This window comes from Gopherus flavomarginatus, chromosome 1 (assembly GCF_025201925.1).
Source record: "Gopherus flavomarginatus isolate rGopFla2 chromosome 1, rGopFla2.mat.asm, whole genome shotgun sequence".
NCBI lineage: Eukaryota > Metazoa > Chordata > Testudines > Testudinidae > Gopherus > Gopherus flavomarginatus.
The window spans coordinates 155,031,701-155,054,021 of record NC_066617.1 but is presented as its reverse complement, the minus strand read 5'-3'; the positions used below and the strand labels follow the sequence as shown (position 1 = coordinate 155,054,021).

The following is a 22,321-nucleotide window of genomic DNA, read 5'->3' as shown; positions in this document are numbered from 1 at the left end:
TCATATGATATTTCCGCTGCTTCTAAATTCATTGATCTTTGCTTCAGGACATGGCAGGGATGGATTTGACCTGGTACATTCTGAGAATTCAATCTTTGTAGTTAAAGAACAAAATACTGTAGAACTTTAATGAGGAGCTCTGGAATGGCTGTAGAATCAGTTTTCAAAGCCGTGGCTGCAGTTTACATTTTAAGTATAGTAATTGTCAGAAAAAATAAACTGTCAGTAAAATGACCACTCGTCATACCATATTTATTCTCCTTCAGCGGCTTTGTCTTTGCTCTACTCAGTTTACATGTCAAAACAAGATTTCTCACCATTGCTGACAGTGCAAATTCAGCCGGCTATCTGAAAATCAAGCAGGGTTTGTTCTGCTTCAATACAGTATCACCCACAGTATATGCATTCTAGAGTCTGAACTCATCTGGGTTTTTTGATTACGCTCAAGGCAAATACACCTGGAGCCTGGGCTTCAATGCTCATTCTGCTGACTCTATAGGAAAAATGTCCTTTGTCAGTAAACTAAGTGGATGTGACCTAGTAAATACAAGGAACAGATAGTAGTAGTGTCCATTTTTTCAGTTATTTTTCTGATCATTTTCCTATTTTAAAAAAATTGCTTAATCAACTAAATGGCGACTGTTCTGCTGTGAAATAAAGTAGTCTCTCAGCAACTGAAGTTTAAAGTCTGCAAGAAAATCATGTCACCATGTTGCCATTTTAATGGTGATGAGACATTGATGCCACTTGCATGTTGGCTTTACCTAATAAATCATAAGTCGTGGTTCCTGTCACAAAATGCTTAAACTTAAACGCAGATTAGGCAAAACACAAAACAGCTCAGATAGGGGAGTGTGTGCAGAGATCACTCACTATTGAGGAGAGACTCATTGAAGGACTGGGCTTGAAGAAGGGAATTGAGAGATCAAGGGAACGAGAAGAGGGAGACCATTTCAAGCAAAGAAGGTAGTGTGATGGAAAGTATGCAGTGAAGAGTGGGAGAATGAAATGAAGGGAGCAGTCAGGTGAGAGGACTCAGATGAGAGTAGGGAGCATAGGTGCCAACTCTGTTGGTGCTCCAGAGCTGGAGCACCCACGGTGAAAAATTAGTGCGTGCTCTGCACCCATTGCAGCCAAGCTCTCCTCCCCCCTGCCCCACCTCCTCCTCCTCCCCTGAGTGTGCTGTGTCCCTGCTGCTCCGTCTACCTGCCATTGCTTCCTGCCTGGCCACCACCAAACAACGGTTTGGCCACTCCTGGAGGGGACGGGAAGGAGAGGGAATGTGGCACGTTCAGGGGAGAGGGGGGACCGGAGATGAGATTTGGGGAAGGAATCGGAATAGGGGTGGAGCTGGGGTGGGGATTTTGGGGAAGGGGCTGGAATGAGGGGAGGGCAGGGCCTCATGGAAGGGGCAGAGTTGGGCAGGGGTAGACGGAGGTCAACCACCCACCAGCGGAAGCAGAAGTTGGCGCCTGTGGTAGGGAGCAGAAGGGTAAACGGGCAGATGAGAGCCAACACATAGGTAGAGGTGAGATTCTTTAGGACTATGTAGGGCCCCTTCTTTCAAACAGCATTTCTTAGTCTGATGGGACAATCTGTGCTTTTCAGGCTACTATGTCTTAAAATATCCTCATGGCTATAATATGGCAAAGCAGCATCACAATACAGTTATCAAAGTGGCAGGTCTACTCATTTGTAAAAACGGAAAGAAGGCTTGAAGTACAATTGAGCAGACATGATCAAAACTCAGAAAAAGTCTCATGACATTTTTTTCAATTCCCCCCCCACTTATCAAAATTTTGGATCATTCAGATTTTTCTGACTAACTCTACAATGGAGGCAGAAATGCATAAGAGGAGTGATAGGGATTGGGAGTGGTTGTGTCACTGTCATGCAGCAGAATTGAGCTCAGTTGCCATTCAGCTCTTTCAATAAAACCCCTATAGACCTTCAGCCCAATACTTTACCAGGCTAACATCCTCACTGTTGAGGCCCAGTGTTGTGGCTGCCACCTTTCTGGACAATAAGGGATGCATAAATCACTCACTCAGCCAGAGAAATCAGTATTTAGTGATACAAAGTCTTCTCTCCCTCAGGGCTTGTGTGACAGCATCGGCTTTCAGCTACTACTAATTATTATGATCACTATTATTGATAATGAGGATGATTTTACTATCCCTGTCTACTACTGGACCTATGCAATTGCTAGGGTTTCTTTTGTTCTTGATATATTTTTAAATACATTTTTATTGTCTTTAACTCTACTGACCATAGAGTTTTAATTCATGCCTTTAGCTTCCCTTTTCAATTATCTGCATTTCATTACTGCTGATTTGTAGTCATTGCTATCAACATTCTCATTTTTCCATTTGTTATATTTTTTCATATTGTTTATTGCTGCTTTCACATGTCGTCTTAACAATTATGGCGTTTTTAATGGAAGAAGCCTTCTTTCAAGATGGTAGCATTGTGAGTGTTTATGGCACAAAGTTCTCTTAAGCATCTCCCAATTATAAATCATGCAGTTTTGCTCATGATTGTTTGGCCTTTTAAAGTACCAAATTTATATATAACTGGTTAGGATAATAGTTAATTTGTATATAACAAATACAACTAGGTCATGATAACTTGCACTTATGCAAACACTAAATATTAGTGCAGTGATCAGTTCATTTTTATCCATCAGAAGGAGTTGTAACAGGGGTCGTCAAACTACGGCACACGTGCCACCTTTGGAACGCAAGCCAATTTTGCCTGGCACGCAGCTGCCAGCCGGGGTCCCGGCTGCCGGCCCTGCTCAGCGTGTGCAGCTGGCTGAGAGAAGCAGGGCCGGCGGCTGGGACCCCAGACTGGTGGCAGGCACGCCCCCTGACTCCCCCCTCACTGCGCTCGGGTTCTGCGGCTCCCGGGAGTGTGAGCCACTGGGGCGCGGGGCCCTGAGCCTGCTGTGGGAGGGGTGGCGGCGGCAGCTGCTCACACTCCCGGGAGCTGCAGAGCCCGAGCATGGTGAAGGGGGAACTGGGGGGTGCATGAGGCCCACTGCCCGCATGCATCCACTTCAGGAGTCCTCCCCTGGGAGGCTTCAGGCTGCAGCCTGTGCAGGTGCCCTGCCCGGCTCCCCCCTCACCCTGCTTGGGTTCTGCGGCTCCCAGAAATGTGAGCCACCACCTCTGCCCCTCCTGCAGCTTCTCCGCTCCTGCAGCTTCCCCCCTCCCACTGCCTCAGCACTCCACATGGAGTTTTGCCGCCATATGGAGCCAGTGTCTCACTGGCATGAGCTTGGTAAGGGGAGTCCCGGGGGGCAGTCAGGGAGCAGGGGGAGGGTTGGATGGGTTGGGAGTTCTGGGGTCCTGTCAGAGGATGAGGAGTGGTTGGATGGGGCATGGGAGTCCTCGGGAGTCTGTCTGGGGGAGGGGGTGTTCATAAGGGTTAGGGCAGTCAGGGGACAGGTAGGGGGTAGGATCCTAGGGGGGCAGTTAGGGTGGGAGGGTTTGAGGAGGGGACAGTCAGGAGACAAGGAGCAGGGGAGGGGTTGGGAGTTCTGACTGGGGCAGTCGGGGTGGGAAATGGGAGGGAGTGGATTGGGGCTAGGGCAGGGCTCTCCCCTCTTTTTTGATTGTTGAAATATGGTAACCGTAGGCGAGAGGGAAGCCAGGGGGTGCATGGGGGCTGGCGTCCACATACATCCACGGCAGCCTACAGGTGCCCCTGGGGGGGGCGCCAGGCCGCAGCCTGGGCAGGAGGGTCAGGGGGACATAGCTGCTCCCCGCTAGTGGTGCCACCACTGCCTTTGCAGAGGTGCTGCCCCCCTGCACCACATTGGCTCCTCCATGGCTGGGGCTTGCTGTTGCCGCAAGCGGGACACTCTGGCTCTCTGGTGCTTCTGGACGGTGGCTCCTCCCTGTCGAGCCGCTGCAGCGGCCCAAGCCCGGCAAAGCCAGTGAATGGACTTGGGGTGGGGGCCCCCTGGGTTGGGTTGGGAGGGCTCGCAGGGGGGTTGTGCACCCTCCAGGGGAGTTCAGGGGGCAGGGACGGGGGAACCTGGTCTGGGGAGCAGTCCCTGGGCATGGCTGGCCCCTGAGTTCTATAAAGGCTCATTGGGGATATGCCCCTCAATGAACCGATGGTCAGGGTGGAAGTTTTGCTTAGGTGGCAAAATATCCTTGCACCGGCTCTGCCCCAGGGGGTGTGTGCACCGCAGGTTAAGAACCACTGCACTAAACTGATAAGATCTGCATTTTAATTTAATTTTAAATGGAGCTTCTTAAACATTTTAAAAAACATGTTTACTTTACATACAACAATAGTTTAGACCAGGGGTCAGCAACCTTTCAGAAGTGGTGTGCCGAGTCTTCATTTATTCACTCTAATTTAAGGTTTCGCGTGCCGGTAATACATTTTAATGTTTTTTAGAAGGTCTGTCTCTACAAGTCTAAATATTATATAACTAAACTATTGTTGTATTGTAAAATAAGGTTTTCAAAATGTTTAAGAAGCTTCATTTAAAATTAAGTTAAAATGTTGATCTTATGCTGCCGGCCTGCTCAACCCGCTGCTGATCTGGGGTTCTGTTCACCTAGGCCAGCAGTGGACTGAGCGAGGCCTGCGCCCGGGACCCCAGCTGGGAAGGGTCTGGCAGACAGAACCCCAGACCGGCAGCGGGCTCTGTGGGGCCAGCAGCCGGGACCCCAGACAAGCAGTGGGCTGAACGGCTAAGCCCACTGTCACTCAGGGGTTCCAGCCGCCGGCTCTTGCCAGCCAAGATCCCGGCTGCCAGACCCGGTCAGCCCACTGCTGGTCTGGGGTCCCGGCCCTGCCCACATACAGTGGGTACCTACCTTCCCCCTGGCCCATTGTCTTCCTCTCTCTGCACTGAGCTGAGGGTGGGAGTGGACTGAGCACAGGGCTGGGGTTGAAGGGTCTGGCCAGGAGCTAGAATGAGGGAGGGGGCTCAGTGTTGGGGCAGGAGGTTTGGGTGTGTGGGCACTTACCTGGGCAGCTCCCATTTGGTGTGATGGGTGCAAGTGGGAATGTGAGGGGGGAGTGCAGGAACTCCCATTTGGTGCTCAGGTTGGGTGTGGGGATGTGCGGGGTGCATGGGATGTGGGGGGGCTGGGGATGCGTGGGGGTTCCAGAGTCAGGGCTGGAGTCATGGGGTGGGGGTGAAGGAGTCAACAGAGGGCTGGTTGGTACAGGGCTCAGGGCAGGGGCCTGGGTGTGTGTGTGTGGGGGTGCAGGGCTCAGGGCAGAGGGCTGGGTGACAGCTCCCCCCAGAACACCCAACCCCCCCGCTCCTTGTCCCGACTACCCCCTCCTGGGACCCCGCTGCCTATCTAAGCCTCCTTGCCCCTTGTCCCCTGACTGCCCCCCTAGGACCTTACCCCCTACCTGTCCCCTGACTGCCCCAACCCTTATCCCCACCCCCGCACCCAGACAGACTGGACTCCCATGCCTATCCAACCACTCCCCGCCCCCTAACAGGACGCCCAGAACTCTGGACTCATACAACGCACCCTTGCTCCCTGCCTGCCCCAACCCCTCTCCACACCCCTGCCTCCTGACAGCCCCCCCCAGAACTCCTGACTCATCCAACCCCCCCAGCTCCTTGTCCCCTGACCACCCCCTCCAGAGACCCCCCACTCTAACTGCTCCCCAGGACCCTCCCTGCTCCCTGTCTCCTGACTGCCCTGACTCCTATCCACCTCCCACCCCTTAACAGACCCCGGGACTCCCATGCCCCATCCAACCCCCCCTGCTCCCTGACTGCCCCCTCCAGAGACCCCCGCCCCTAACCACCCTCCTGGGATCTCACCCCCTCATCCAACCCACCCTGTTCCCTGTCCCCTGACTGCCCTCACCCCTTATCCAACCTACCCCCCTTGCCCCGGACCCCTTACCATGAGGCTCCCTGCTCATCCGGAGCCCTGCTGCCATGCGCAGCACCACTCCTCAGAGCGCTGCGCGCATGGCGGCAGGGCTCCGGATGAACAGGGAGCCTCTTTCCCTCCCCACAGAGCCAAACGTTGCCCCGCGGGAGCGCACAGGTCCGGCCTCTAGAGCACTGCACGTGCGGCGGCAGGGCTCCAGGGGAAGGGGAGGAAGTCGGGGAAGGTGGGGGAGGGGCCAGCGGCTTGCTGTGCTCGCCTGGCACTCTGGCCCAGGAGCGCGGACCCTGTTTCTTGCCATGTCGCCAGGATTTTTAATGGCACACTGGAGTCCTGGCAGGCCCCAGCATGCCATTAAAAATTGACTCGCGTGCCATCTTTGGCACGCATGCTATAGGTTGCCAACCCCTGGTTTAGACTTATATAGAGAGAGACCTTCTAAAAACGTTAAAATGTATTACCGGCATGTAAAACCTTAAATTAGAGTGAATAAATGAAGACTCAGCACACCACTTCTGAAAGGTTGCTGCCCCGTGAGTTATAATATAGAGTAACCTTAAGTTAGGTGTGAATTTTTATATTAGTTGTCATCTATAATTTTTAGAAAAGATTTTACTTATGAAAGCATGACTAAGTATATTTCCCCAGATTTAAGTTATTCATGTTAATGCAATTTTTCTTTCACATTATAGATATATTTTTAAGAAGCTGCTTATCCTGTTCTCTCATCTCTTGGTCTATTGCAAACTCCCATCAGTATCACATCTTGTGCGTTATCACTTGGAACTCTGATCCATAAGCATTCCAAAACGTACATTTCTGAATTGTCAATAATACTAAAGCAGGATAGTGTATCTTTAATGTAAAGTACCACCCCACCTCCCCTTCTGACCACTTTGTCCTTTCTGATTTTAACATTCCAGTCATGTGAATCGTCCCATAAGGTTTCAATAATGCCAGTTATATAAAATATCTTCTCAGAAATGAGCACTCTTAATTATTCTTATTTATTACTCAAGATTTTAACATCGGTATATACACAATTGAAGGATTTATTTTCGTACATCACTTGGTTCATTATATTACATTATTTATGATACCTTGAGTATGAGTTTTATGGTTGTATATTTCTACTATATTTATCCCCTTAACACTCTACTCTTTTGTTATTAGTTTTACACCCACCCAACTAGTCTAATTAGTCTGTCATCAGGAGATTGTTCCCCTTCTGCTGAGATGGTGGCTAAGCCAGACATCCTCTTGTCTCCATAGCAGGTGGCCTAGTCTTTGTATTTTCACGTACCTAACCAACAGTTCATTTTTAGTATCTTCTGTTATTTGTCTTCTCTTGCTCATGGGATAGAAAGGCTCTCCAAGATCACCTGTACTTTCCCCTCCTTTAGCTCCCTTCTTAGCTCTCTGAAGTTTTCAGCGATCTGTAAATTATTACCTGAAGCTATGTCATTTGGGTTATTATATGTTATAACCAATGGAGCCTTGTCTCCTGTGTTCAGAACCCCATCTGGTTTTGCAGGCACATGTCTTGTGTTCACTCCAGGAAGACAGCACACTATTTTGTTTGCCTATTAGGGCTTTGGAAAACCTAATATTAAATATATCTAACCTGGCCAAATGATAACCAAAGGAAGACATCATAACTGTCCACAGGGATTGGAAGGATGTGAACACCAGGGAGGAAAAGAGATTCTTTATGGGAAGCCAAAAAACGTAACTGGGAACAGGAGGGCAGTGAGCAAAAAGACATCAGTAAAGAATTTCCATTGGTGAGCTTTATCAAACTGCATTAGCAATCTCCCAGAGGAAATGGTGGGAGACTAATGCTTTAGACTTTTACATTAGATTGCACAAAGGACAAGAGAATGTCCAGTGGGGAATTGTCCTACAGTAGTCCCCAGAGGGATAGTTTAAGTGAATAATCCTGATCTCAACACAAAGATGCACCAAAACAACTAATTCAGCTTTAATTCATCCTTTTGGTTATTTTAGTGGAAAGCTGTGTGTGGACACTTTTATCTTAGATTTGGAACATCTTGTTCTGATTTACCATTAATTGGTTTAAAAAAAAATCCTATGCCAAAAGAAAAGGGATCCATCTGGAGATGGCAGAAAGCACTTTTGGATACTGATACGCTATGCACACATATACCCCACTCCACTTTCTAGTTCCTTGGTCACTGAATATGAGGGGAGACAGAACCTCCCGCCAGATTGCTGTCTAAGAAGATAAGCAACTACCCAAAACAGTCCTCTGGGATCCTAACTCTAAAAATAAAGAACAGAGCCATCAAAAAGCTAGGGCCTTTCTAGGGGCCACAGGGTTCCATAATTAAGTAAAAGTCACCAAAACCCTGTGATGGCAGGTGTCAGAAGCTCAAATAGAGCTAAAAGTATGTGTGGGTGGGTGCGTGTGCAAGCAAATGTTATTCAGCAAGCTTGCTCCACTGCTGGTTTTGAATCAGATACTTGTTGAGAACAGCTTAGCGTATGCTGAGATCTCCTGTCCTTCGGTATTTAGAAATAGACTATTTCCTTTTTTTTCTTTTTTAGGGGAGTATGTGTGTGTATGCATTTCCTGCATTTCTGGATTTATAGACTAGAGGGCAGATTATGGGAGGAGTTCTGGAGAGGACAGCATGGTGCCTTCTCTGAAGTGTTTGTATAACCAGCACACAGTATCTGGGCTAGGGAAGGTGTATCTTGAGAAGAGAATAGAGTGTGGAACTATGGAATAGAAACAGTGGAACTTCTGGCTCACTACATGAGATGTCAAAATGGATCTGTGTCTTGAATGGCAGTAACTCTTGTTATTAGAATTCTCTTAGTTCTTCTCCCACACATCTAATGAAATCATCCATTAACTCTATGGCTACTGGGAACCATTCAGGGGTGGAGTGAAAGCCTGTAGTTGAGAGAGGGGGATATATTACTGTGGAAACCATTATAAGAAGTGAAACATATATGAAAGCTTCATGGCTTTGGCCCTTTCCTGCTGGCTCACTTGCTTATGATGTTAGCCCTGCCAGTGGCAGCACGAGAATCAGCATAATTATAAACAGAGATAGATGAATAAATGGCTGGTCAAAGTGGGAAATGTTTTTTCTTTTCTTTTTTTCCGATGGCTTAAATAAGCACAGCAAAGTTGGTTTTTATCACGCTCCTGCTCCTGCATTTTTCCAACCCAATTAGGCCATTACCAGGGCTAAATGAGGCATGGAGCCTCCAAAACTCACACCGTCGTCCTGGAGATGGAACGCGAATTGCTACAGAGTTGGCAGGCAGGTGAGTGGCTGGGACTCACTGAAGTGTGACCCTGGGTGTTTTTGTGTTCCACCTTATGCAGAAAGATCACCTTCACAATAAGTAAAAACAGTCAATTTTCAAATTTCATTGGAAAAGACACTGCATGATGAGTAGGTTGCCCTGGTTACTGTCAGGTAATGAGACTGTATTCTCCTGTGTTACATGCACTGAGAAAGTGCAGGTGGTTGTAGCTGGCAGTATAGTGTATTATACAAATTTTAATGATGATGATATTAGTCATAGTGCTATGTGCTTTCTGCTGTCATACATCTGTTGTCCCAGACTATTACAGGCCTATTAAGCTTCCTATGGCCATGCAATTCCTGGGCCCTCATGGCCAATCCATCAGACAGAGTGCCATCCTCCAATTCTCTGTCCCCAATCTCATCTGATTCCAGAGCTGCTGAGTGAGCAGACAGGAAGGGGTAAAGCTGTGAAAACGTTCACATATGTTTCACTGCCTGTAATGTTTTCAACATTCATTTACTCCTGCTTCCCTTCCTGCCCAGAGGCTTTCACGCTGCCGCTGAATGGTCCCTAGGATCCGAAGATTTAATAGATCATTCCACTCAGTGGGGGCAAAGGGACAAATGGAATTCTAGTGACGAGATTTGCCATTCAAGAGACACTGATCATGAGTGACTATTATTTTGCCGGCTTATGTGTTAATTAAGGGGATTCTTCAACCATTTCCGTGCTGTAAACCCATACTCTATTCTCTTCCGAAATCCCTGAGCACCTTTTGTGTTGGTTACAGAAATGAGTCAAAGGAGACTTTCCAGAGCTCCTTCCATAATCTGCCCTTTATTTATTAAAGCCAGAGCTGGAAAAAATTCATATAAGATAACAACCCAAGAAACAGAAAAAGACTCCATTTAAAATATCAAAGGATAGGAGTCTTAAAAAAAAGATCCACTGAGTGCAGATTTGGGATCTCATGCTTTCTTTTGGATGGGAAGGCCTCTGCCAGATGGGATAGAGGATCAGGCATGATTTAGCGCATTAATGGTTTGGTGAATAATTTGTTACACGCTGAAGTCTTAGTGTCACATGCAGTGTTATGCATATATGTTTTCACACGTGGTGGAAGTAAATTAGTATGTACAGTTTTATACATGTAACATTTATATGATGAAAAGACTTTAGCACATAAAAACTCCTGCTCAGAATACTTTGAACAAATGATTTCATGAGCTGAATAGTGCTTAGTCCTCTCTCTTCCCTCCTGTTGCCTCTAGGCCCAGTTCGGCCACCCTTACTTGCAATAAGTAATACCCCACTATGGAAGTAGACCAAATGGTACTAATTGCTGAATAAAATACTGCTCAGGGTGGTTGATTCAGGTCCAGTATGGACTTTGCCAGCTGAAATCAAGCCAGGAGTGAGGAGGATACAATTCCTACCTAGGATTAAAGCTGATACACTGCTAGCTGTATCCCTAAGCCTATTCTATTGAAAAACACCATATAGACTGGGCCAGTTGAGCATGAATGCAGACAAAAGGATCCCAGACTTATTTTCATCTGAAGAGAGGAGTGGGAGCTTGTAGCAAGTGGAAAACTGGGGCCTTTCATGGATAAATTTTCATAAGATGAAAAGCAACATTTGCAGGAATTCGTGCAGACCTTTTAAGTGCTGTAGGAACATAATTGATGCTCCTAATTATGGAGAAAGACCCTAGCTTGAATATCATTAAGGTTGCAACCATGATATATAAGTTTGATTTTCATAAATCCTCCTGTTTCAGGGCATAAGCCAACTACTGACTAATAGGGCAAGGAAGGAACTTCTCCTGTGGAAGTTATTCCATAACTGTCCACCATGGTGGTTTTTCACTTTCCTTTGAGGCATCTGTTACTGGCAGCTGTCAGAGACAGAATACTAGGCTAAATAGGCTGCTGATTTGAATAAGTATGGCAATGCCTATGATCCTACATAGGCTATCGAGTGGATAATGGGTCACTGTGGGAATTTTGGGAAGAGGTAGTTAGCATCAAAGTGTGATTGTTGAGAAAACCTTTAACTTACTTTCCCCATCCTGTAGATAGGGAAAATTAGCCATGGAAAATGTATTTCACCCAAGAGTAGTTAATAGTGTTGCAGAGGAAGCAAGGGGACTGTTGTGGAAGTTATGCTGGGTGTTAGGACAACTGGTCCTTTTTGAAATGCCGCTGGTTGTACTGGCTGAGAGTCATAAACCTGAGGTATCATCCCTTTGGCATCCTCAGCATCCCTTTGGCATGCAGGCTTGCAGGAACTTTTCTTTAGTGAATCATTGATAATAACTTTTCCCTTCTACATCATCTTTGATCCAACAGTCTTGCAGTGCTTTGCCCAGAAAGACCAGGGTTATTAGCCCCAGTCAGGATTCATTAGACAGCATATGATTGTGTCTTCAGTGCTGCATCATGCTCTCCTGCCCTCATGGAATATGCCAGCACAGGGCCCATCCTACAGTGAAAAGCAGCACAGGGGAGTCAGCAAAAACAGTGCTGCTGTTTTCTTCCCACAGACCCCAATACTGTGCTGAGGTTCTGTGGCCTGCAGTATGCACGAGGTCAGACTAGGTGATCATGATGGTCCGCTCCGGCCATAAAGTTTATGGATATGTCTGCACTTTGATAAAAAAAACCATGGCATCAAGACTCAGGCTTGTGGGGATTGAGAAGTGGGGCTAAAAATTGCAGTGTAGACATTCAGGCTCAGGCTGGAGCCTAGACTCTGAAACCCTGCAGCGTAGACGTACTATATGAGTTTGACCAGCAGGATAGATCTGAATCCCACTATAGCCACTTCTTCCTCTTTAGTGCCCACTTGTGTTCCCCTCTCGCAATTGTAGTCCCCCCATCTGACTTTTCTCTACTCCTTTGCAATTGGTGTGAGCCTGATAGGCTTTCCCCATTCATTGGCTCAGCCAGACATCTGACCTCCTTCTTACCACCTCTAGTGACCCCTTTCACAGACTCCCTCCCTATTACTCAGTTTAGAAAAATAAGAACAAGGGGAAATGGCCACAGAAAAATGGACAAAGAGATATATCAAGATACAGTATATAAAAATAAAGAAATATAGAAAGGAAGGGGGAAGAAAAAAGCACATATAGTAAGATCCAAAATGGTTTATTAATACACAGCATCAAATTAAATAAAAAATTACAATAAATAACCCAAAAGAAAGGGTTTTTAATAAAAGGGGCAAGCTACAGTACAGCAGTTAGGCCTGGGGATAATTTAGGCTCGGATTCAGCAAAGTACTAAAGCATAGGCTTAGCTTTAAAAGCAGCAAAGAATCCTGTGGCACCTTATAGACTAACAGAGGTTTTGGAGCATGAGCTTTCGTGGGTGAATACCCACTTCCTCAGATGCATGTAATGCATCCAAAACCTCTGTTAGTCTATAAGGTGCCACAGGATTCTTTGCTGCTTTTACAGATCCAGACTAACACGGCTACCCTCTGATGCTTAGCTTTAAGTATCTGCTTAAGTTTCACTGAAGTCAGATCCCACTAAAGTTAAGCACATTCTTGATTGTTTTGTTGAATTGACACCATGTTGAAATTGGCTCAGAACAGCTACATGTTTGGGTCCGACCCTGGGAGCAGCACTGTTTTTTTTAGTACTACTTTATGGAGTAGTTTTGCCTTCTCATATTTAGCCAGGATCTAATTAATATTCCATTTGACCTCTGTTTTGTGACATTGATGGGACACAATTCCAACACATTTCTGAAATGGACCCTGACCATATTACAGATTGGGAAACCAAGCACAGGCAAGTGAAGTGACCAGTCCAAAGTTGCGCAGCAAGTCAGTGGCAGAGCCAAGAGTACGATGTAGGCATTGGGTCACAGTCCCCTTTTCTAAGTAGTACAGAATGTTGCTTCCCATATCACTGTACTAATCTGCTGTTAGAGCTCAGGCAGCATGTTTTTAAGCCTCTTCATTTTCAGTTTAAACCGATTTAAAAAAAAATCCTCAGTTTTAAGAAAAGTATTATTCCTTTTTTCTGATTTTCATCCTACTTTTGTATCATTCAAATATATAAAAAAGAAGTTGTTTTATTAGGAAAGTACAATACATTGCATATCTATGTGTTATGATAATACATTAGTCTGTATGTATATGCAGAGCTGCTTGTTGAAGTAAGGCTGTGTAGTAGGGTACGTCTTCACTACCCGCTGTATCGGCGGGTAGCAATCGATTGCTCGGGGATCGATATATCGCGTCTCATCTAGATGCGATATATAGATCCCCGAATGCGCTTATATCGATTCCGTAACTCCACCAACCCGAACAGAGTTGCGGAATCGACAGGGGGAGCCGCGGACATTGATCCCGCGCCGTGAGGACGGTGAGTAATTCGATCTTAGATACTTGGACTTCAGCTACGTTATTCACGTAGCTGAAGTTGCGTATCTAAGATCGATTTTCCCCCGTAGTGTAGACCAGCCCTTAGTCTAGAAGATACGCACAACAAACAAACAGGCACGCACACAAGCTTTGAAGTTACCGATGAATATCACGTCCACCACATACACACTTCAGCTGTTAACAGATAGTGGTTTAAAGATTTGACACACTAAAATGGTATAAAAATGAAAATCTGTATCAGGAGATGTTTCTGAACACAAGGAAGTATTTGAAAGTTTAAAGAAAAAAAAACAGGAGAAAAGGATGAAGTTGAGTGTATGTGTTGCAAATGATGTGGCCCGATTATTAAATGTAAATATTTATAGGCTAATAGTTCTAAGTCTACAACAGTAAACTGTTTATTCAAATGAAAAATTTTATTTGGGGATTAGAGATGTATTGTTTTCTTAAACTCAGAGGTGGCATTGTGTTTTGAGTTCTGTTTTAGTTCTGCAGCCAACTACGCTGAATTCCATTCATCAAAGCATTAATCTACTGAATACTTCCCCCACTCCTGTCCTTCTGTCTGCCAAAATAAACCCCAATATTTACCAAGAAAAATTATTAGTAGTTTTTCCACCAATTTTCACCTGTTTTTTTTGTTGTGGTAATAAACACTGATAAATTTCTGGGAAAAATTAAATAAAATAAAAACAGAAATGAAGGACCCTACATGTCTTATAGAAATGCTACATCTCAAGCAGACTGCTCTTCTAGGGGCTCATAAATACTATGGCTTTAAAGAACTGTTGATTCTTATCTAAAGTTAAGAAGAGGCAATTCTGCTGACACATCATACGTTTTCTGCATTTCTTTATTTACAAGGAAAGAGGATCTTGGGTCATTTGCTCCACTGCTAAGCTGTAAAAAAAGAAACTGATAAAAAAATCTGATGATTAACCCCTTAGCATTGCAGATAGCTGTACTGAATGCTCCCATACAACTCTTCTAATGATGGCCTTATCCTCTCAGCATGGTTTCTGTCTCTGTCAGACTCACCAGCCACAGTTGCTTACATTGGCCAGCTGGAAAGTGCTAGTTGTATTTTGAATAACAATTGCATAAAATTGTATGATTTGTATAACTTATGTACAGCTGCTCTCTGCTCTTCAGTCTCTCTTTCTGTCTGCCTCAATCTTTCTCTCATTGCTCTGTGGCCCTCTCCCCTCGCTCAGGTAGACAGAAAGGAAATGATGTAAACTGTCCTGAAAGTTCTGTAATCCTGCTGACCAACCTCCTCCTGCGTCGTCTTTTTCTTTTTTTCAAATTAGGTGAGAAAGGCTGAGGAAAAGTTATTTTAAAAGAAGGAATAGGAGGCCGGGTGCATCAGGGAACTGGTAACAAGTCTCTCAGATGTGTATTTCTTGTCCACCATTTCAAATCCAGCTTATGTCAGCAATCCCTGAAAGTTGATGCCTTTTGATTGTTCATTGACCTGTGTGAAATGAGTTGGAGTCTCTTTCTATTTGCTAGTGGACAAGTATCCACATTTAAACAAAATCACTTGTCACAATACACACTAATTGGTGTTTTTATTTGCAGTCTTAGCAAGGAGCAATGACTGAGAAGGCCATAGGGGCTGAACTCCTGTCTGACCCCTAGCACTGTTCCCGCGAAGGCTGGACTCAGGCACACTGGCAGATCATGAGTGTTGGAGAAATATTTCCTGTTGCCTGTGCTGAACCTGCTCAGTAGGTCAATGGAAGACTTCATTCCCTAAGGGTATGAATCTGGCACCTTTCACCAATTCTGCATTTGATTAAAAAAACAGAAACAATTATAAATATTGTACATTAGACAATAAGAGCAAGTCAGTTAAGTGATTGTGTTAACGCCTGTTACTGGCAAAGCTTCTGTAATACATGTAGGATAAATGGCATGTTTGAGATGCAGGAATGTATATATAATATGCAGGAATGTATTATATACTCTGAAAGGCACACATGTTGAATGCCTGAAGGTGAAACAGTTAGGCAAAAGTCTAAACTAATCAAACTTGGAAGCAGGGTACCTTCCAAAGGGAATACATAACCCAAAACATGTATCCCTGTTCTCTTTCAAACTTGACTGTATACCCATTGGGACTATAGATATATCCTAGAGTTGCTATTCACTTTACAAAAAAGACTCTCTCGATGCCTGGTATAGAAGGAGCAAGCCTGTATTATGCCCTGTCTGATGTGGATTGTGGTAATGTCATCAGAAGACAGCAAGATCAGGGACATTGGCAATCTAAAAATCACACTTCTAAATGAAAATATTGTACCCTCTGCTTTACAAGTAATGCCTAAGATGGATATAAACGAAACATATGAGTGAAAAAATGCTCACTTCTATATTTTTCTGTTTATTTCCTTTCTACTTTTGATGGTGTATGTATAGTCCAGGGGCGGCAACCTACAGTCCGTGTGTCAAAGAGCTGGCCTCCTGGCCACCGGCCCCACTCAGCACACGCGGCCGGCTGAGTGAAGCCGGCTGAGTGAAGCGGGGCTGGTGGCCAGGACCCCAGACTGGTGGCAGGCGCGCCCCCTGGCTCCCCCCTCACCACGCTCGTTCTGTGGCTCCCGAGAGTGTGAGCTGCCAGGGCATGGGGCCCTGAGCCTGCTCAGGGAGGGGCGGCGGTGGCAGCTCACACTCCTGGGAGCTGCAAAGCCTGAGCGCGGCAAGGGAGGAGCTGGGAGGCGCACGGGGCCCTCTGCTCACATGCATCCACTTCAGGAGCCCCCCCCGGGCGGGGGGCACCGGGCCGCAGCCCAGGCAGGTGCACACCCCGGCTCCTCCCTCATCACACTCAGGTTCTGCGGCTCCTGGAAATGTGAGCTGCCACCGCTGTCCCTCCCACAGCTCCTCCCGTCCCGCTGCCTCAGCACTCCACATGGAGGCAAAACTCCATGTGGAGCCAGCACCTCACCAGCATGGGCATGGTAAGGGGAGTCGGGGGGGGGGGTAGTCAGGGAGTAGGGGGAAGGCTGGATGGGTTGGGAGTTCTGGGGGTCCTGTCAGGGGGCGGGGAGTGGTTGGATGGGGCGTGGGAGTCCCCTGGGGGCGGGGATGTTCATAAGGGTTGGGGCAGTCAGGGGACAGGTAGGGGGTAGGGTCCTAGGGGGGCAGTTAGGGTGGGAGGGTGTCAGGAGGGAGCAGTCAGGGAACAAAGAGCAGGGAAGCTTAGGTAGGGGGTAGGGTTCTGGGGGGGCAGTTGGGGCAGGGGTACCAGGAGGAGGCAGTCAGGGGACAAGGAGTGGTGGGTGGGTGGGTTGGGGCTTCTGACTGGGGCAATCGGAGTGGGAAGTGGGAAGGAGTGGATGGGGGCTAGGGCAGGGCTCTCCAATCAGGTTTTTGATTGTTGAAATGTGGTAACCCTAGGTGAGGGGGAAGCCAGGGAGCGCATGGGGGCTGGTGCCCACATACATCCACTGCAGCCTGTAGAAGCCCTCAGGGGGGCACTGGGCCGCAGCCTGAGCAGGAGGGGCAGGGGGGCTCAGCTGCTCCCAGCTAGCGGTGCTGCTGCTGCCTTTGCAGGGCTGCTGCCCCCCTGCATCGCGCTGGCTCCTCCATGACTGGGGCTCGCTGCTGCCACAAGCGGGATGCTCTGGCTCTCTGGTGACTCCGGAAGGCAGCTCCTCCCTGCTGAGCTGCTGCAGCGTCCCAAGCCTGGCAAAGCCAGTGAGTGGACTTGGGGCGGGGTCCCCCTGGATTGGGTTGGGAGAGCTCGCAGGGGGGCTGTGCAATCTCTGGGGGAGTTCAGGGGGCGGGGAGGTGGGAACCTGGTCTGGGGAGCAGCCCCTGGGCACGGCTGGCCCCTGGGGTCTATAAAGGCTCGTTGGGGATTTGCCCCTCAATGAACTGATGTGCAAGGTGGAAGTTTCACCTAGGGTGGAAAATATCCTTGCACCGGCTCTGTCCCAGGGGGTGCGTGCACCCCAGGTTAAGAATCACTGCACTAAATTGATAAGATCTACATTTTAATTTAATTTTAAAGGAAGCTTCTTAAACATTTTAATAAACTTGTTTACTTTATATACAACAATAGTTTAGACTTTTAGAGAGAGACCTTATAAAAACGTTAAAATGTATTACTGGCACGCGAAACCTTAAATTAGAGTGAATGAATGAAGACTCAGCACACCACTTCTGAAAGGTTGCCGACCCCAGTATAGTCAGTTTTACTATCTCCTCTGTTTAATCAGTTTCTTCTTCAGCTTATGTGGTCTTGCACACAGCAAAAGGGAGAGGAAATATAAGAACAGGAAAATACTATTGTAAAATCACAAAAATTGTCAGGGACACACAGAGACAAGCATAGTACCTGAAATTTCTTTTAACCATTTGTATAAATTGATTAATTTCAAGTTAATGGTGTCCTTTTAAAGGGGGAGTTCCTTTGCGGAGGAGATAAACATGCCCTTCTTTGGGGAGAAACAGAATTTGCATGCCATGAAATGGGAAAGAGAGGACGAAATTCTGTGCTGCATCTCCTGGAAATGCAGTGCAGAAGGCACAGGCCAGATGGAAAAAGGGGAAAAGTTGGTTTCATACCACGTTTGCATCCTGGAGATTCTAGGTTGCTCTGGGTTAATGTGGTTCAAAGCATAAATTAGGGGAGCCAGAAGTTGGTCTAATTCATGGCAGCTTCCCAAAGGTTGCCTATAGGCTGTTCTGCAGCCTGTAACTACATAGAATTACTTGTAGCTGTTCTCTTCTATTTTGTTGTAATCTTCTCTGCATTCATCACCATAGTATCTGAGCACATTCCAGTACTGGATTAAGCAATGTGACTGACATCTGTCACATATCATTGGTTATAGCGGGGGGGGGGGAAGGGAAGTGTGCCCCATGGAATGTTTTGTTTGGTCGGATTGTATAGATAGATCAATACATAGCTCTATTTATGTTAGAGAAGGTCAAAGAAATGGACCTTGCACTTGGAGAAGAAGGTGGTGAAATTTGTGATGGTCTTAGTTCCTGGGGGAGTCCTGTAATCTCACGCTGGCCCCCGAGAAAGCTCTGTCTACAGCAGTGGTCTCCAAACTTTTTTGATTGTGCACCCCTATCAGTAAAAATTTTTTGAGCACGTACCCTCTCCCATGTGCCAGGGCCGGCTCTACCATTTTTGCCGCCCCAAGCAAAAAAAAAAAAAAAAAAAAAGGCCACCCAAACTGCCAAAGCGGCGTTGCTTCGGTGGCACTCCTGCGCTGCTTCGGTGGCACTCCTCCTGCCGCACACCCTAAAGACCCTCTTGTGCATCCCCTGGGGAGCGTGCACCTCACTTTGGAGACAACTGATCTACAGCAGAGATGAGCTTTACCCTTATTGTGGTAAGATCCAGCTGCACCAAGGGAGTGAAATTGTTGACCATTGCCTTCATCCTGGATCTTTAGATGATTTTTTGGGTACTCGGAGCCCCAGCCTTTGAGTCCCTTGAAGATATATCTGCTGGTGTCCACAAACGCCAACCTTTTTCTGTAATGGCGTCTGAAAAGACTAACTCACCAGTGCTGTATCAGCTTAGCAGTGTCTGTTCAGAACACCTTTTCAGCACAGCAGGAGCAAGAGTGACAGACAGATTTTCCTGCCTTCCCGCAGGGAATGAGGAGAAGTTTTTGTGGTGTTCAGTAAACACTCAGCCAGGGGGGTCTCCAAGAGGTCTGATTCATTCAGTGTCTGAGTTCTAACTGATCCGCATTGTACAACATCAGCCAATGCATTACATCACAACCAGTTTCAACTTAAAAGTGCAGTTCCCCACCTCTTCCTTCCCTAGCCAAACATAAAATAATCAATTAACGGTCAGCATTAATATAATGTAGAATTTCAAACATTTATAACCTATCTATTAAGAAAATTTACAAACAGTGTTCAGTTAATCTTAGTGGTGCTCTGTGCTGGTGGTTGGACCTGTGGAGCTCTCCTGGAACACTGGCATTACTGCTGTCAGAAAGCAGCAAGTTCACATGTTCTAGTGGTTCCATGTCCCGGGGCTCCATCTGTAGAGATGTTTGTGCAAGATTATAATTTAGAGATCCTCCCTCATAAGGGACAGTATTATGCATATAGGGATTTGGAGACACGGTCTGAAAGCAGGGGTAGAGAACACATGGTAGCTGCACACCACAGAAGCTCTTTAGTTTGTTTTTCGTAAAAGTTTTATTCTTTTCTTTTTCACTGGTTTGTTGTTCAGTGAACCCCAAGATTACTACCTGGTGTCAGATGTGCCATATGACAAAGAGACGGCAGTCATTTTGAGGTTAACTCCTGTTTTTGAAACTGAAAGCAGAGGAAAGGAGAGTATATGGAGCAGCAGAGAACAAAGGTTTTTGTATGTATTTTATGAGCACATTATTAGTTTGACTAGCTTAAGAAGAGAAGAAAGCAAAGAATGGATGTGTGGGAACCTCCATCCAGTTTGCAATTGTCAGACAATGTTGCAGAGAACTGGAAGAAATTCCAAAGGAGATTTGAATTGTATTTAGCAGATGGAGAGGAGAAAAATGATAAAGAGAAAACATCAATCTTTCTGGATGTTGTTGGGGAGGAAGCATTGGATATTTAACAACTTTAAGTTTCAAAAACGTGAAAGCAAGAAGTTAATTAATATACTGACTAATTTTAAGGAACATTGCATGCCATAAAGGAATGAGACACAATTTTTTTACATGCATGCATCATAGAGCAACATGTCACTGAATTAAGTACACTGAGTAAAACATGTCACTTTGGTAAGGTGACACAATCTCTAGTCAAAGATAGAATCATTTGTGGCATTAAAAACAATATATTAAGAGAGAGACTGCTCTGTGAAGGAGATTTAACTTTAGAAAAAGCTCTCCAGATTTGCAGGGCAGCAGAAACTGTCAAAGCATAAACCAAAGAGCTAAATTCACCAGAAGTGATTATCCACATACTAAGTACAAAAGAGTATGGTCAGAAAAAGTCAAATCTACTCACTATGAGAGTATCAGAGGGGTAGCTGTGTTAGTCTGGATCTGTTAAAGGAGCAAAGTGTCCTCTGGCATCTTATAGACTAACAGATGTTTTGGAGCATGAGCTTTCGTGGGTGATGAAGTGGGTATTCACCCACGAAAGCTCATGCTCCAAAACATCTGTTAGTCTATAAGGTGCCACAGGATTCTTTGCTCACTATGAGAGCCACTGCTAGGGAGAAGACTGAGTACAGATGGTTACGTAGAAAGTGTGGATCACAGCATGACCCCAAACAGTGTTTGGCCTCCGAGAAACATTGTTATAAATTGGGGGGAAATAATCCTTTTTGCAAAATGCTGCAGATCCAAAATGCAAAAACAGTTAAGTGCATTCAGATGAAGACAACATGGTTGAGTATTTGAAAAAAAACCAAAACATGCTGGGATCAAGCAAACCTGATGAGAGGGACTGGATACTACCCATGAAAGTGAATGAAACAATTATTCCACTCTCACTGGACACAGGAGGTCAGATTAATATTCTGTCTGAACAGGATTATGAGGCACTGAAAATAACACTAAAATTAGGACCAACAAAAATAAAAATAACTGGTTAATCTGGAACAGATATACCAGTGCAGGGGAGGTGCACTTTTAGCATCAGCTATACAAACACCATGTACAGACTCCTGTTTGTTGTGCCAAAGGAGGTTACACCAATTTTAGGCCTGGCCGCCAGATTAAAACTTAATCTGGTCAATCGGTTGCACTCACTACAAGATCGTACTGAACCTGACAATGAGGCACTCATTCAGGAATATCATGATCTGTTTCAAGGGTTGGGTTGCTTGCAGAATGAACATACAATCCAGATAAACAAGCAGGTGCCTCAAGTTATCCATTGATGTAGAAAGTTGCCATTTGCACTTTGTGATAAACTCAAGACTGAGCTTACAAGGATGGAAGCAATGCAAGTAATACAAACAATTGAGGAACCAATGGAATAGGTGAGCTCTGTAGTCATTGTGGAGGAAAATAGTGGCCAGCTACTCATATGCTTAGATCCCAGAAACTTCAACAAGACTATAAAAAGAGAACATTTCAAACTGCTAGCGAGGGAAGAGATAATGGCTCAAGTTGTAAATGCTCACAGTTAATGTATAGTAACTCGTCACTTAAAGTCATCCCTGTTAACATTGTTTCGTTGCCGATCAGTTAGAGAACATGTTCATTTAAAGTTGCGCAATGCTCCCTTATAACGTTGTTTGGCAGACACCTGCTTTGTTCACTGCTTGCAGAAAGAGCAGCCCGTTGCAGCTAGCTGGTGGGGGCTTGGAACCAGGGTGGACCGGCAGCCCTCCATCAGCTCCCCGTTCCTTTAAGTTCCCTGTGCGGCAGCCGCCCAGCAGGCTGTCAATTGCAGACGGTTTAGCTGTCCCTCGCTCCACTGCTGTGTGCTGCTCCTGCCCTCTGCCTTGGAGCTGCTCCTGGAAGCCTCCTGCTTGCTGTGCGGGGCGGGAGGGAAGAGGGGTGCTGATGTCAGGGTGTCCCCCTACCCCTTACTCCTGCCCCCCACTTACCCCATCTCCATAGAGTTGAGGGGACATGACAGGGCTCAGGACAGGGGGAGCTTGCTCGCAGCAGCTGCTGTCTCAACCTGTTGATCTATTTAAAAAGGCAATGTACTTAAAGTGGAGTCACTGTACTTAGAGGGGCAACGCGCATCTCTCTCTCTCACATACACACACACACACATGTTGTGTCTCTGTCTGCCATGCTGTCTCCCCT

The 22,321-nt window shown here is 46.2% G+C and overlaps 1 protein-coding gene across 4 annotated transcripts in view; it reads left to right on the top strand.

Annotated features, from left to right (window-relative positions):
• Positions 1–22,321, top strand: part of CASR (calcium sensing receptor) — a 176,631-nt gene that overhangs the window by 32,302 nt on the left and 122,008 nt on the right. For 3 of the 4 annotated variants that reach the window (XM_050921147.1, XM_050921116.1, XM_050921126.1), the window contains exon 2: positions 15,156–15,335. The exons of the other annotated variant lie outside the window; for it this stretch is intronic. The gene's annotated coding sequence lies outside the window, so the exon portion shown is untranslated. The remainder of the gene's footprint in view (positions 1–15,155; positions 15,336–22,321) is intronic. 4 annotated transcript variants of the gene reach the window in all.